This window comes from Mytilus californianus, unplaced genomic scaffold, assembly GCF_021869535.1.
Source record: "Mytilus californianus isolate M0D057914Y unplaced genomic scaffold, xbMytCali1.0.p SCAF_11, whole genome shotgun sequence".
NCBI classification, from domain to species: domain Eukaryota; kingdom Metazoa; phylum Mollusca; class Bivalvia; order Mytilida; family Mytilidae; genus Mytilus; species Mytilus californianus.
In genome coordinates this window covers 24,812,124-24,829,571 of record NW_026262593.1, presented here as the reverse complement: position 1 = coordinate 24,829,571, position 17,448 = coordinate 24,812,124, and the positions used below count along the sequence as shown (strand labels likewise).

The window sequence follows — 17,448 nt, the reverse complement described above, 5'->3', positions numbered from 1 at the left end:
GAATTAACTACTGTTTTAGCCAACAGGAGCTGATGTTTCTCCACAAATTTATCTGAAGCTACTAACATGCTACAATCTGGAGCATAACCATTATCAATAACTTTCCCCGGAATAATCTGCTCGACACCCGGCGGAATAACTGTTGTCTCTGACACAGCAACCCGACAACATCGCACACCTTGTGTATTTACTACTGCACAAGATATTTGTTCTTTGTTAACAGTCATTGTATTGTTAGCCACATCTATGCAACACATATTTTGTTTCATGAAGTCAAAACCGATAATGCAGTCTATATCTTCATCTATATGAGCTACCCACAAATCGTGTGTGAGAAGTGTCCTCCCAATTTCAACGTTCATTTTACCTATTCCTCTAACTTTAAGTGGTTTACCGTTGGCAAGTTTCATGTTTTTATGTGTTGGACGCAACACCACTTTGTTTCCATCGGACAGAGAATCGTATACCTTATCGTTCAAAATTGTCACATTTGCACCTGTATCTACTAAACATTGAACGTTTGTACCTTGAAATTTACCAGGAATATACATTCCTCCATCGCCACTCGCTACACGACCGGTTCTAACTCTGTTGTTTTGTTGATAATTTCTGTTACTTTTGTCATCATTCGGACAATTTCTTCTGATATGACTTGTCTCGCCACAAGTCCAACATCCTCTTTTTTCCCGTCTTGTTGTTATTGTTGTTAAATCTGCGTTTCTGTTGACTCATATCGCGCTTAAGAAACTGAAGCTCACGTCGAAGTTCTTCTACCACATCAGTCAGTGTTTTAATTTGACCAGACACTTCTGAATTTTCCGAAATAGCAAAATTTCGAACACTTGAAGGTTTGTCCCTCTGTTTATCCGCAATATAAAAAGCCTCAAGCTCAACAGCCAACTTAACTGCATCATCTAGTGTCTTTGGGTGAGCTTGATGTATACGCAACCGTGTATCCGCGTCATCTAATGCTTCAATGAAATGATCTCGGCTCAACATCTCTTGTAGTTCCAGTTGAGCTTTGGGATATGCTTTACGGCTTAGTCTCTTGATATGTTGCGCCAATTCAGGCAATTCTTGATCTCTTCTTTTACGGATATTCTTAAGCTGCACACGGAAAAGCTCTGTTCTGTTTTCGGTTCCAAATCTACTTGTTAATGCTGCACATATCGATTGATAATCTTTACGCTTTATCGGATCAATATCGGCTAAAACACTTTGCGCATTCCCACTTAGACTTGTCGCAAGAAATATTGCTTTCTGATTATCCGTCCAACAATTTAATTCGGATATCATTTCAAACTGAATTTTATAATCTTCCCAAGAAACAGAACCATCATATTTAGGGGGTCGGACAACTGGCTTTTCAGATCCCATATGCTTATGTGGATTCGATCCTTGATTACGAGAAGGTTGGAACACAGATGGAATTGATGATCTTTTCGGGGTCGGAGCACTTGAAATTTCATCCTGGAGAGTTTCATACTCTTTAGTTAAACGCTGTATTTCTCTTTGGGTTTCAATCATTCTAGGCGTTGAAGCTGATAACACGGTTGAACTTAATCCTATCCCTGTATCCATTGATACTTAAGGTCTTGCACCTTAGAAATAAATTTCTCTATCAGAAGAATCACGTTTATCCATTTTTATAACAATTTAATTACAGTTGCTTTATTTACGCACATAAAATATTTTATTCCATTTGCAATAATCCTCTCACACAAAATTATCTGAATATTACTATAAATCCACAGAATATAATTTGTGAAAATACATTGTTAAATTCCAAATAGCACATCAATCCTTATAATAGAAATAAACTAATCCATGTTAATAATATCCCACCGCTGCCACCAAAAATTGTAACGTGACCGAGGGGAGGTCAACACTGACACAGACGGACGGACATAGCCATCTATGGCACGACAATGTATCCTGTGGTAAATTCCCAGTAACTAAATAATACGGTATATATATATATAAGTTTATTAACAAATGTACATTACTTCCGACTTATTGACAAAGTTAGCTACAAAGTTTAAACATATAAACTTAAAAAACAAGTCCTCCAGAATCTTTACTGATTCAAGACTTAAGGAATACACATCCTTTCAGTATCACAGCTGATACACAATCTGCCAGTCTCTGACTAACTAACCTTTATCATAGAGTTTAATTACTTTCACTCTAGACAAAACAAATATGCATAACTTATTTTATTACCCTACACCCCAAGACATCGCTACTTGTCTTAATTACATCTGACAGTTCATCTTTAACTGCAGATAATAAAACTAGCCATTTGTCAAATTAGCCTTGCGTCATTAATTTTCGCTGTACACAAATAAACAGTTATAAAGCCAATTTAACCAGAGGTCAATATTTACAAAACATTAAAATATTACAATACTGATATAAATATACTCTTTTATTTGTTGAAAAAAACTTTGCAAGGGGATCGCCGTTTTGAATCTTGATTGGAGTTCGGTATTTTTGTTATTTTACTTTTTTCATAGAAATCAGTGTGATAATAAGTAACGACGGATTGTTGATAGTAGATTCGTGTGTTTCACTATTAAAAAGATGTATTGAGTGCATGTCCATGAATCATAAATATCTAGATATGAGCTTTCCCCGTTTTATAGAATGTCCTTTTCACTTTCATCTGATAGCTACTCTAAAATTTAGTCTATAAATATAAGAACTTTTATTGAAATGAAAATATTAGGTCCAGTTTCCATCGAGTATTTTCAAGAGATAATAGAAACTTTACTATACAAGGATTCTGCAAATTTTCATATATGTGGTTGCTGGACACATTGAAATAAAATCAACTACTGCCGGTGTGATAATTACATGCCACCTTCTGTTTGCAAGTCTCATACTATCTATCATAATTCAAAAAAGACTTAATGAATATACCAATATAAATTCCTAATCAATTAATCCGTTATTGAAAAACATGTGGTATGATTGCCAATGAGACAACTCTCCATCAGAGAAGTAATGACGTAGACGTAGCAGCTATATGTCACTGTACGGCCTTCAACAATGAGATAAATTCATACTGTACAGCAAGCTATAAATGGCCCCAGATAACAACATTACGTAGAACTATTCAAACGAGAAAACTAAGGTCCTTCCTTATGTAAAAACCCAAAACACGAAAAGCAAAATATGATATACATTAACAAACAACGACCACTAAATTACAGGCTCCTGCTCTTAGGTAAGTTACATACAGTATGAGCGGGGCTACAAGTTTAAATAGGTGTCCAACCGTATTATCACCTTGACCAGTGGTGTAACAGCATAATATAAGACAAAACTGTAAAATATAAGTTGAGAAGGGCTTTACTCATCAGATCTATGTAAAACACAAAAAAACAACTAACAAAAACACAAAAGACAGAACGTACAGATCTTAGAGTACGTTACTAAAAACTAGTTTAAAGACAGTAATAACAGATAAAAAATCATGTATTCAAGACTAAACTTTTAAGGGAATAACTCATTTACGTTTGATAATATAAGTTATTATACTCTATGTTTATATGACAATTATTTTATTTTTTTGTACCAGGGACAGCTGTCAAGGAATGGGAAGACTGTTTCAACTATCCGATGTGAAGATGAAACAACAACAAAGGAAGATAAAGGAGTGCAGACTGTATCTTCACAGTAAGTAATTCAGAACCGCATTGCAAATGAGCACTTTGAAAATTGTCAAGAAACAATCATTCAGAACCTGTTGAAAAATTGCCGTAGAAGTAAAAAAAATGTGAGTTTTTCAGAACCCGGTTGTAAAGGAGCACTTTGAATATGTCAAGAGACGGTCATTCGAAACATATTACAAAAGAGCACGTGGAAGTAAAAAAAATCTTTATACGAGATACGAGGTTAACATTGTCATAAAAACCTTTAATATTTTCGAATGTACACATACATAAGGTGTAATCGAACGACCTTCTAAATCTTTTTATAACCATAAATGAATGAGTACATGGAAATGAAAATAGGTTGTTCATTACAAGCTGATCTTTGATAGTTTCTGCTTAGGACCGGAGAACTGTTCGCGTTGAGATTAATTCTTGTTTCTATCAATCTTTTTTGTATTTGATTCAGTTTGTCCTGTTTAAGAAAAGAAGGGATGTCCTGATAGATGTGTGATACAAAAGTTTTTCACGAACTTGTCTAAATAAGTCAAGAAAAGAAACAAGGCTTTCGTTGTTGTTCTTCATTTGAAAGGCAACGTGAAGCTTACAACATAGATTGTAAAGACCAAAAGATACAAAGGGAAATATTTGACATTAAATGTTGGTGATAGTCTTTTAAGAATATGCTTTGTAATTTAGTCATTATTATCAGTTTAATTTTATTGTTACTTTGTATGAATATTTTGTTTTCACTGTGACAAATTATAATAATGACCGATCATCATTATTGCTATTATGATTTTTATTACATTCATTTTTTTATAGGTATGACTATCAAAAGCGCTTCTGTCAAAAAACGAAAGATCGACTTATACCGAATAAGAAAAGAGTCCTATCTGAACTACAAAGAATTGTTTCGGGAAATTGAGGAAGTCGAAAATGAATTACAACAGATAAACTATACATCGGACCAATGAATAATGTCTAAAAATAAATGAAAAGAAGATGAAGAATTGAACATAACGTATATTTCTATACCTATATACAATCTGTGAATAATTATTTTGATTTTTAAATCTCTAAAGAAAAACTAGTAAAATATCTACAGGAGATAAGGAAATGCGGCAATGTAATTATAATTATTAACAATTGTCAAATATAGTACAGTATGTTTAATATTGAAACTGAATAATTTCCTGCTTACTGTAATAATAGATGTTATATTGGATGTCATTATAGGTTGCACGTTGTACAGCTGTTTCACAAACCACGCCTCTTTTGGGGAGATATATAATATTCAATGATATTTTTTTACGTACTGGTTTCCAAATAGAATCTCTATTTTTCATTCATAGAGACATAGCTTGGGAATGTTACCAGTATATATACACATCGATAGCGGCGAAATTGAATTCTGAGGAAGACCCAAAAAGAAGAGAGGGGTAGTACAGAATTTTAGTATAAGTTGAAACTCTTAGAAGTTCGGGCATATTAATGTTAAAATTATGCCGCACAGCCCTATGTTTTGACCTTTGAATGAATTAGTAGTGCATATCAACTTTCTATTCTAGGATATAATATTTTACGAAACTTCATAAAAAAGTGGCACAGTTTTAGCCGTAAAGGGAATTCCTATGGGAAATTCAATTGTCAATATTTACAGAAGTGCTACCTATAATAATAACAACGTCATGATAGATGTTACATTTGGTGTCATTTTAATAATTAAAATTTCATGATAGATGTTACATTTGCTTTCATTATAATAATTACAATGGCATGATAGATATTACATTTAGTGTCATTGTAATAATTACAATGTCATGATAGATGGTACATTTGATGCAATTATAATAACTTCAATGTCCAGATAAACGTAATTTAGGTGACAATATAATAATTGCAATATCATGATTTGAGCGTCACTGATGAGTCTTTTGTAGACGAACCATACGTCGGTCGTATTCAATTTTAACATGCTTAATATTGGTATGTATGATATTTGATATTATTTATAGTAAATGTAATGTCATGAAAAATGTTACTTCTGATGACATTTCCATCACTAAGGTCCATGACGTCGTCTAAGTGGTGAATAACTGATAAATATACGCATGACTATTTTGATGATTGAAGAAAAAAGAACTCACCAGTCAGTCAAAGACCACAGGAGTGTACCCTCACATTGAACTAATCGATATAGAAAAAGAAATTGAAATTAGGGAATGTATCTCCCTCATGCAAAGCTCTGATTCCTTGTCCTTTTTGGTTTATAGCTCTTCATTTTTTTAATAAGCGTTTGGATTTTCAAATGTTTTGGCCTCGATCATCACTAAAGAGACATTGATTGTCGAAATGCGCATATGGTGCAGACAATCGGTACCGTTTAACCGTTTGTGTTATAATGTCACCTGACACCTAAAATTTACTCTAACAATGTTATAAGTTTGTAGGAAAATAACCTGGTAAATTGATTTGAGGAAGCATGCAATATTTTAACGTACTATATTTTATGCGGAAAAATAAAACTCGTAATTGCAAAAAATATACGAAATCAGTTACGACTCGTGTGTAGCCAAATTCAGTCTATTTGGCACTTGTTCCTTGATTTTCTTATGTTGATTTGCATTTATTCTTCCAATGACGGATCGAACTAAAAGTAAAAGGTTTGAGGGCATATAAAACAGGATGAATCCTGCTTCATGGTGATAAAAGTCCTGTCTTTAATCAGGAATATCGGTAGTGTCTCTTCAGCATGAAGGGCTTGTTTGTCGAAAATTTATAGTTTGGTGACATTTTGATGCCTACTTGTGATACTAATGTTCTGTCTCGTTGACACTTGTTAACATGTACATCGACTTTCAATCATATAGCAACCTAGTAATGAATATATGTTTCAGACCCGCATTTGTTTAGTTGAAATAATAACACAATGAAACATACTTATCATGTTATCAGATATTACTATGAGATAACGATATAAACCGGAACACATTATCTGAATTTAACATTTTCCTTTCCTGTATTTTATTAGCTTTTACCAAGTGACGAACAATTCTATTTTCTATTGCCTTGCAACACGAATAGAATTAACCTTGGCGATTCTCACTTAGTTTTATGATCGAAAAGAAATTAGTTCTAACGTTTGCGCAATCTCACATGAATCAATCAGCAAAAGAAATAAACAGCATTAACAAAAACTTCGTTGATAATTTTTATCAAAAATCAAAAACAGTAGATTGTTTTTAGGTTGAAACTTATAAATAAAATGTGTATCTTTTGTAACAATAAATGATATGGAACATGTCGCTTCTATTTATAATGTTTGTGTATTGTTTATAATCTATTTCTTTTGTTCTGTGAAGGCTTGCAGGCAGATAAGTGAATGCTAGTTAAGTCACCGTCTTAGAATAAAGTTATTGTTAATATTGTTATTATTTAGTTAGGGATGTGAAAGAGCACTCGAATACTCGAGTATCGATCGGAAGTACCGAGTATCGAATACCAAAATGATACTCGACTAAACGGTTTCTTGTTAGAATGTTGTTGCCTTCTTAAAGAAAAAGGTTTATTTTATTAAGAGCGCCTCCCGGGAAATTGAATATTAATCGAAATTTAATCGATATCAAAATACGTTCCGAATGTTTGCGTTTAATTAATGTGTCATTTAAAATTCCCCCGAATGGAAGAAGGCTATGAACAAGAGCACATTTCACTTTTGATTAATTGTGTTTAAGTCATTCCACTACACCTTTGTACCATCAGAGCAAATGTCTTCATCAGCAGGACTGTTAGTTTCGTAACAAAGTTGAGAAATCGCTTCGTTCCAAAAAAAGTTGACAAGATGATATTTCAAAACAAAAAACAAACTCGTTGCACCCTGTGTCGACCCTCAGAAAATGGTTAAAGGCATCAGTAAGTTCTTATTATCACCCCTTTGTTGATTATTAAATGTATTACGCTTCCCAAATACTGTTTTTTGAGTAATAGTTTTTCCAAAGATGTTTATTAAGTAATTGATCAGATTAATTTTAGCTTACATAATTAGTACTTGTAGAAATGAGCAATTAGTTATATCATAATGTCCTGGAATTATTATCTAGTCTTACGTATTAATGTTGAGGGTTTTACGTTCATAAGACAACGACCATCAACATTCCATTTTGTAGATGTTTTTCCGAGCGAGTTCTTCAGTATCGCCTGTGAATCTAACGAATACTCGATTAGTAAGTCTTCATCGAGTTGATTTCTTTATTATTATTATAATTATTATCATAATTATTTTTAATAAAGACTTCTTAATTTGTTATTATAAATATCAAGCAATGGCTTAAAATATATCATAAATTGTCCAGTAAATATAATTTCATGAGTCTGTGAACTAGTCGTTATTACAAATTATTTTCCTGTACCAAGTCAGGAATATGGCAATTGTTATCACATAGTCCGTTTCTATGTATGTTGGCGTTTGTTTTTGTAGCAGTTCATTGTTTCTGTTGTTCCGTTTTGTTTCCTCTTATAGTTGATGTGTTTCCCTCAGTATTGGTTTGTGACCCGGTTTTGTTTCAGTTAAATCGATTTATGAGTATTGAACAGCGGTATTCTACTATTGCCTTTATTTATCTAATACGGACAAACCGGTAAAACCTTAATTTTTCCTTTCCGGTGTTTGGTTCAAAAAGGTGTCAGAAAATAGATGCGTGTATTACGCGAAATATAAGATTTTGACAAGTTTGATGTTGGAATTGTTGCTATTTTTCATATGTTATGCATTTATTGCTTTGAATCTATACAATTATGGACAATAAAATGGGTGAACACAAAGAATTGTCAACTGTATAAGATTATTTCTCTGAAGGCTCAGTCCGTAGTTAGACAAATGTGTAGGTTGACAATATTTGGTATGCATCGCTTCAAATGGGCCACATTTGTTTAACTGTACCAAAGTTCGAACAATTTAAAATACATGTTAAGGATGTACACCTCTGAGGAGCAGCAAACATTTCTAGAATTAAACTTTTTTTCTTAACCTGATTTTTGGGTTTTTATGACTGTAAAAAAATAATTGGTGAAGAAAAAATCATATGGTGGTGCACTTCTTTTTTTGCTACGGCCATTTGAAAGTAAAAAAATTCTGATGATTTTCCCATTATTCATCAGTTTTTATCCATTTTTGGGCTATTATCATGAAAAAAATCCCAGTTTCACAATTAAACTTTTTTTCATACTTTCAATAAAGATGAAGTTGACCAATCTGAATAAATTTAACTTAAAACAAACTATAGGTAGGTGTTTATATAAGAAAGTTTTATAAAATTTGTTTGCTTTTTCGTGTTAAATTTACCATGCTGTCAATTTTTTAAATTTGGGATTTTTCTCTTTTTTTAGAACAAAAAGCAAATTATTTCAACTTCTTTATTATAAATGATTGAAAAAATTCTTATCTAAGAAATTTGAAAAGAAAAATTGTTATGGGATGTACATGTTTCTGGTAAAATCATTTCTTGTACCCCTCACCCATTTTTTCAACATTTTGGCTAATGAGACTGACTTAATTGGTATAAAAATTTGAAAATTTTATAACTCAAAAACTAATTATTGTAAATTCACATTTTTTTCACAGAGTTAAGTTTGAATATAATATTTTTTAAATTCATTGATATTTTCCACTTGTATCACATGTTTTGGAAATAATTCCAGAACGAGATTTCAACGAGACTGAAACGTCAGAAGAATACATCCTTAAAGAAGCTCTTGTATATGTCTTACGTTTACTGTTTTGAACACCGGTAAACTACTGTTGCATTTATGTAGTAACAAATTGTCAAAGCACTTACTTTAGAGAATACTATTGTCACTTAAAATGCCTCCTATGAACAACAAATGATGACTCTCTCTGCAAAATTTTGGTGGCCCTAAAAAAGGGCTGTTTGTGAAAGCTATCCTCGGCACCAGATGGATATCAAATTCTTTTGTTTTCGTCACAGCAGTTCACGGACTTAAACCTGGCTTTTGGCCTTTTTTTCAACATACGACAGTGACGTCATTTTGATGGGAGATAACTCGAGTAAAAATAAATCGAGAGGCTAAAAGGGTTCATTTACCAGTTAATAAAAGGGTAGTTTATCGCACATTATTAATTTGTAGGGAAATTTAACATTCCCTGCATTAAAATGATAATTTACTAAAATAGTTCATATTGATCGTATATGAGTCTTTCTTCAGCCGTGTTTATCATCAGTCAGCAGATGGTTATTTTAATTTATTGGTTAGTAAAGGTGTCATCAAATGGTTGCTTTCATACTTATCCTTATTATGTTCTCATACAGTCGTATTGGGATTCGATAAGATGTATTGGCCCTCGAGCCAATACAACTAACTTCGACCCAATTCGATTGTACTTGAACACAATACAGGATTAATATGAAAACACACATTTTAAAACACTTATAATAGTAAAAACTCGGTCTTACGGTTGACTTTTTAGGCATATGTATACATACGAACTTCCTTAATTTATTCATATATACATGACGTATACACCATGAATTTTGAAACGTGTATGCTGAGTTTGCGTGTTAAAGAACTTAAAATTTTTTATCTTTACATCTTAAGCATGTTATCGTAGATCATTATTTAGAAAATGCAAAGGACATCATATTTAAATAGCTTTAGCATTGTCGATTAAAAAATATAGGACAAATGACGTACAATAATGAAGGAAAGGGTCACAGGAAGCATTTAAAACATTAAAGTCGGTAAAACCACATTGATCTGGATGGTTCTAAATGTCCATATTTGGAAGAGAAATGAAGACTATTACACCATTCTAATTCTACAATAAGCGTTGTCAGCTTAATAGATACTAAATATATATATATATATGTTTCCTGAACAAGGCCATATACAATAAACAATAATATAAAAACAATTCCTTGATGTTTTATATTTATATAATGTCCAGGCATGAAATGAAATTATTTTGAACATTTGTGATTCAAACGGTCAAAGGAACGTGTACATATTAGTGCTATTCTATTAGAAATCGGAGACACGGTTTTCGAGCTTGTGCCCTGTGTTGATTTACGAAAGCTAAAACTTAGTTGCTGTACAGCTGAAAGTGCTAATAAAAACAATAAGGATGTTACAAAAAACATTCAAATCTTCAAATACGCCACCATTTTTCTAATATGAATGACATTGTGATTAAGATGACGTTCTTTATTGTAGTACACTAGCTCTCTTTATCTCAAGCATAGGACAGATATACAGCATTTTTAACATTAAAAATCGCATCATTTTAAATGACTTTTAAGCTCGCTTAGAAATTATTTCATTTTAATATATTTTCGATAGTCAACTTGGTATGCGTGTTTTTAAAATATCTTAAACAATTCAATCTTTGTCAATCCAGTTTTGACATTCATCGTGAAAATTGTAACATATAGACCAAAACTCTGACCTGTAAAATGACAAGCAAGACAAAGTGTTGGTCCACACCATTCACATTTAACCAAAATATTATTACTACATTATATCAAGTTCATCCAAAGGACTAGTATTAAATAAGTAATCAATACAAGCTCATTGAAACCAGTAGTTGATATATATTACAATATACAATAAATAAGGACAGAAAACGACACAGAAGGACAATTACTGGTGTTCAGTGTAAAGATCTCTTCATAACAATAACAACTCAGTTTTGTTTAAAAATTAGGAGCTGAATAGTTTACAAGAAATTTAACAATTAATGTGAACGGGCGAGAAATGTCCCCCAGGACAACATCCAGTAGCACTGATAAGGCCTTTAACATGAATCTTAAAAATATATACGGTTAAGGGATATGGTTTGATTCATTTATTAGATGTTGACAATAAATGACATATGGGGTGAGTCACGACACCAGTCTAAACACTTAGTTGCACTGTCAGGAATTACAACGGTATGCAAGCATATATAAGTCTTTGGGTGGATATCAAAATTTTCCTAAATAGTTAAGTATTTTGATTTAAAAGGTTAAGCTCAGAAGACAAACATGATACGTGACACATCATCATGAATTGATGCAAATATATATCAAAATTATCAAACGTCTAATGCAAAGATAATAAAGTTAGGACCCGGACAAGAAAATATCCAAACAAATAAATTGTTTTAAACTTGAAGTCAAAGTTTAAAGTGACATGTGACTTACAAATTACACATTCATGTCAAATATCATAAGTCAATGTGAAAAAGAACAAAATGATAAAACATTTGGACCGAAGAAGCTTGTATGTGAACTAAATCAGAAGAAAAAGATCAGCAAGTACTACAACAATAAGATGAATATTTGTCTTAACAGTATATGCTTATGTGCAAAAATAGAAATATTTTTTTGTTTTTTGTTTTTTTCATTTGTCAACATTGTTACAGGAGATTTTATTACTAGTTATATGCTCGAGCCAGCAGGTCAATTTGTTAATTAAATTAGACAACTTAAATCTGTACACAATTACAGATATTAAAATAACTCCCAAAAATTTAAAACCGAAAGATAATCAACACGTACTTAATCAAAATACCTTACCTAAGGCACAATAAAAATGGGAAACTGAGTTTGCTGTTAGTATCGACTGGAAATCGGTTTGGGGTAATTTAAGAAATCTCTGTATAAAAAATAAAATTAGTGAATTCCATTGTAAGTCCATTCGTAACATTATTTACACCGAATCTAGACTACATCGATTTCAGTATTCTTTGGTTCAAGGTAAATGCCATTTTTGCAAAAATCTCATTGAAACACAAAATCATCTTTTTTATAATTGTAAAAAGATCTACCTATTAATATTAGAATTAAAAACTATATTCACAAAAGTACACTTGACACATAAAATAATTCTACAAGAGATAAATATGATCCTAGGTATTTATGACAAGCCTATAAAGGAAATTATATTTGGTAATATTCAAATATGCATAGCCAAATGGACAATATGGAAACTTCGAAATCTAATAAAGTTTGAAAACATCACTTGCAATAATAATAGAATTAAAAACCAATTGTTCAGAGAACAATTGAAGGTCTTTCCACCAGTAAGGATCTATTTTGATATGAAAAATATTAAAATTAGGTTTTAAATGTCAATTCCAGCGTCAAATGACAGCTTAATGTACGCTTATTCCAAAAATATATGGTTTCTATACAAAAAAGATAAATAAGGGAGATAATTTTTGACTTCCGGTTTAAAAAAATGTCATTTCCGGTATTGTTTGATAGTTTACTTGACACTGATTCAAAAATATATAGTTCTATATACTTTTACATTAATTTAGTACAATAAATAGCTACTTCCGGTTTACAAAAGGTCACTTCCGGTTGGCTTTTTCAAGGTCAAATGGCTTGCAACCTAATGCAAAAAGTCCCATGGCTTTATCATGTATATATATGAGGTTAAAGCAAAGGTCAAAATAAAAAACGTCGAATCAACCTTTAACCTTGACCCCAATTTCAAGGTCATGAAACAAGGGCTTCAAATCAAAATACCCTAGGTCTCAATTATATATGATGAATGAGTTATATCACCATACGTGTAATTTTGAATATGATAAGGGAGAAAACTCCCATTAAATGTCTCTGTACCCTTTCAACTCAAATTTACGTGTTACGACATGTCGCAACTAACAATTCTGTAAAAAAAATTGTCGATATCTTATAAGATTTCTGAAAATTAGTGATAACAAGCCAAAATCGAAATTTTTAACATGACCTTGACCTTTGACCTTGACCTCATTTTCATTTTTATGGACCAAGGACTTCAAATCAAAGACCCTAGGCCTCTGTCACTTATGGTTTTCCAGTTACAAATACATTTCATATATATCAAATACAAAATGGGAAATAACTCTCATATGGAGTCTTCGTAAAGCTTCGGTCTAAATAAAACCTAACATCCTGAGTATATAACAAGCAATTTTGAAAAATAAATTTGTCGCTTTCTTTTACGGTTGCGGAGGAGATCTCATAACAAGAAAAACAGTGTTTGGGAAGATAACTCTTACAAAGAAAAGTGTTCGGTTAAACAGGGTCAGTTTCAAAAGCATATAGACTGTATGATATCATATACCAAAAAACTAATCGACATCTTTTGAAACAAAAATACACCGCAAGAAAAAAATAAGGCGGAAGAAAAAAAAAAAAAAAAAATAGAACGTCAAATTAAACTTTGACCTTGACCCCAATTTAAAGGTCATGAAACAAGGGCCTCAAATCAAAAGACCCTAGGTCTCAATTATATAAGATGAATGAGTTATATTACCATACATGTAATTTTGAATATAAAAGGGGAGAAAACTCCCATTAAAGGTCTCCGTACCCTTTCAACTCAAATTTACGTGTTACGACATGTCGCAACTAACAATTCTGTAAAAGTATTTTGTCGATATCTTATAAGATTTCTGAAAATTAGTGATAACAAGCCAAAATCCAAATTTTTAACATGACCTTGACCTTTGACCTTGACCTCATTTTCATTTTTATGGACCAAGGACCTCAAATCAAAAGACCCTAGGCCTCTATCACTTATGGTTTTCCAGTTACAAATAAATTTCACTTATATCAATACAAAAGGGGAAATAACTCTCATATGGAGTCTTCGTAAAGCTTCGGTCTAAATAAAACCTAACATCCTGAGAATATAACGAGCAATTTGGAAAAATAAATTTGTCACTTTCTATTACGGTTGCGGAGGAGATCTCATAACAAGAAAAACAGTGTTTGGGGAGATAACTCTTACAAAGAAAAGTGTTCGGTTAAACAGGGTCAGTTTCAAAAGCGTATAGACTGTATCATATCATATACCAAAAAACTAAGCGACATCTTTTGAAACAAAAATACACCGCAAGAAAAAAATTAGGCGGAAGAAAAAAAAAATAATCAGAAGAAAACCAATAGGTCTTTCCACGGAAAGGTGGAAAGACCTAATTATTAGACAATTTTATTGTGAACTAAAATAAAATATCGTTTTACGTTTAAATCATTTACAAAATAAAGAACCAGATATCAATAATGATCTGGTACACTTATAAGATCACATATGTAATAATTAGGTCAAGTGTGTACTTTTACTTTTTTAAGTTAACGTATCGATACATTCAATTAGACAAAAAAGGTGATTTTGTTTACCTTCTTAATACATTTCCATTGTTTATCAACAGAAATAGAGCAATGTATATAACCTGATTAAAACTTACCTTGTTGTAGACAGGTATCACTGTTTATGGATCTGGTGTGATCAATTTAATGCATTATGTTGGGTGTGTTTGACTTGGTTTTAATTTGATACAAGAAAACTACAATATGTAATTTTATAAGTAAAGTGGACATTTATCTCGCCTGTTTTCTCTGTAACACAGGGACCCTAATTATGCTCTCCTGGGCTACTAAGGTAATTGTAACAGGACATTGGAAATAAATTGTATTTGAATTTAAAAAAAGGAAAAAATAGTTATATGCTCCAGAATATAAATAATAGAATGGTCCATTTAGGTCTATAAATAATGAACCGGAACAGTCTTGTAATAAAAACATTATGGCGATGATAAAAATCTAATTTCGGAATTAATTTTTAAGATCACATAATGTCATGGTCATAGAGAAAATGTTTAATTAGATTTCAATTTTCACTATGAACTTTACATTGTTCATGACATGAAACATCGTTAACATGATAAAGGTGCGTTTGGTTCCCTCAAATTTGAATCTTATGAGCATAGACTTTTCTGCAAATTTAAATAATATCTAGATACCAAAACGTTTGACTTTAAGTAAAACAAAATATGCAAATTCTACTCATAAAAACAACAACAACCTTCGTCGTCTCATCAGGTACCACTTGTCTCATATCGCTAAATTTTTAAAGGCTTACCTTGTCAATCTTATATCAATATCCATGCTGTTGAGTTATTATTTTCATTTCACATTGATTATTGCATCAGTTTGTAGTTTTGAAATAACTGGGTGATTTCCTGTACTTCTAACATAAAGCGGGACAAAAGTCGTATGTCTAGTTAACATATACTCAAAATATGCTTGCATTAATACGCAAAGCTTCAAAAACACACATTCTTGTAAATTGGACTGTTCTATGTTCCTAACAATTGGAAAATGAATTTAAATATAAAAGATAGCAAACTTAATTAACACTGACGAATTCGATGATTCCTATACATTTTTGCATGTCTTAAATCAAATAGTTTTGGTCTGAAACTATATGTATCTTTGTAGTTATTTTTTTTTTTATTTTTAAGTATATCATTCTCACTTTTGTTTAATTAACTTGATAAGTTTCAATTTTCACTAGGACCATGATATAGTTTTTTTTTTTTATTAGAATAGTTAAATCTATAAATCTGAAAATACCATGTTTTAGTGGATTGTTTGTAAAATACCCAACATGACATTTTCTAATTTTGGAAATTACAATATGAAAGTTAATCACCAGATTATGTAAGCATTGTTTGTTTTGTTAGCAGTTCATATTCATTGATTAAAATTCTTCCTTCCTTCCTACAAGAAAGTTTGGGGATTTGATTTAAATTGATGACGGAGCTCCAAGATATACATAATTTTGGCATACAGAAGAATTTCCAGGTATATATATTTTTTATCCTTATAAGGACCACTGCACGGGAATGAACAGTTTGTATTTGGTGAATAAAATATATTGAATTAAAGGTGTATTAGCGGCTTATAAACTAGTTTTATCAAGAAGGTTTGATAAATCATCTTTTTTTTTGCTTAAACGAAACAATTCCAAACTTGTTTAAAAGAAACTGGTCCTATATTTGTTTCCTGGTTCCTAAACTTATTTAACCTCCTATCGTTGTTTATGCGATTTAAAAACCAAACTGTTGATTTGTGTCACTACTGGTAAATCTAAACCGGTTTTATGTCTGTTCTTTTTTAATTATTGGTTAATTTGTGCTTCGTATCGATGTATTGAGATAAGCCATTTTCAAATGAATTTTACAGTTTGTTCTTATGTTATGATATAACACCACTGTCTCAAGTAAGATTGAGCACTCACAAATATGTTTAACTCCGTCACATTCTGTATGTGCCTGTCCCACGTCAAGTGTCAAGAGTTGTAATTCGTTGGCTTGCATTGCTTTATGTCTGTCATATTTGCAATTTTATATATTGTTTTGTATAAATTTGTCCATTAGTTTTCTCGTTTAAATTGTTTCAAATTTTTGATGTCAAAGGCTTTTTAGGCTGACTATACCGTATTAGTTGTTCTCATTGTTGAAGGTCGTACGATGATTGGTTTATTCTTCGTCATTTGAACTCTGCTGAATAGTTGTCTCATTGGTAATCATATCATATCTCCTTACTTTTATATTTACACAAAACAAACCGTCATAAACCGAAATCCTGAAATGAAGCTAGTTTGAATACAACAACGTCTTAATATCTGAAGAAATGGCAATAGTTATAGATTTATGTACAGCAAAACATTTTTCTGTAATGTTAATCTGCTTTCAATCTTCATTTCACGTTTTTCGAAAAAAAAAAACCTAAATTTCAGCTTAATACTTCTAAACGTAAATGGAAACATAAGTACTAGACACTATCCTTTAAATCCTGAAATCAAGGAAAACAATGTTGCCAATAAGAATTAGAAAGCATTTTGGAATATGACGCGAAAAAAATCTTCCGATACAACTCTTTACAAACATATATGCATAAAAGTGTTAACAAAAATACCGAACTCCAAGGCAAATTCAAAAGGGGGAAGTCAATGTTTC

General features: G+C 31.6%; 1 long non-coding RNA gene across 1 annotated transcript in view; it reads right to left on the bottom strand.

The window, feature by feature from the left end:
- LOC127719776 (uncharacterized) overlaps positions 1-17,448 on the bottom strand; it is a 116,796-nt gene that overhangs the window by 40,978 nt on the left and 58,370 nt on the right. The gene's annotated exons all lie outside the window — the stretch shown is intronic.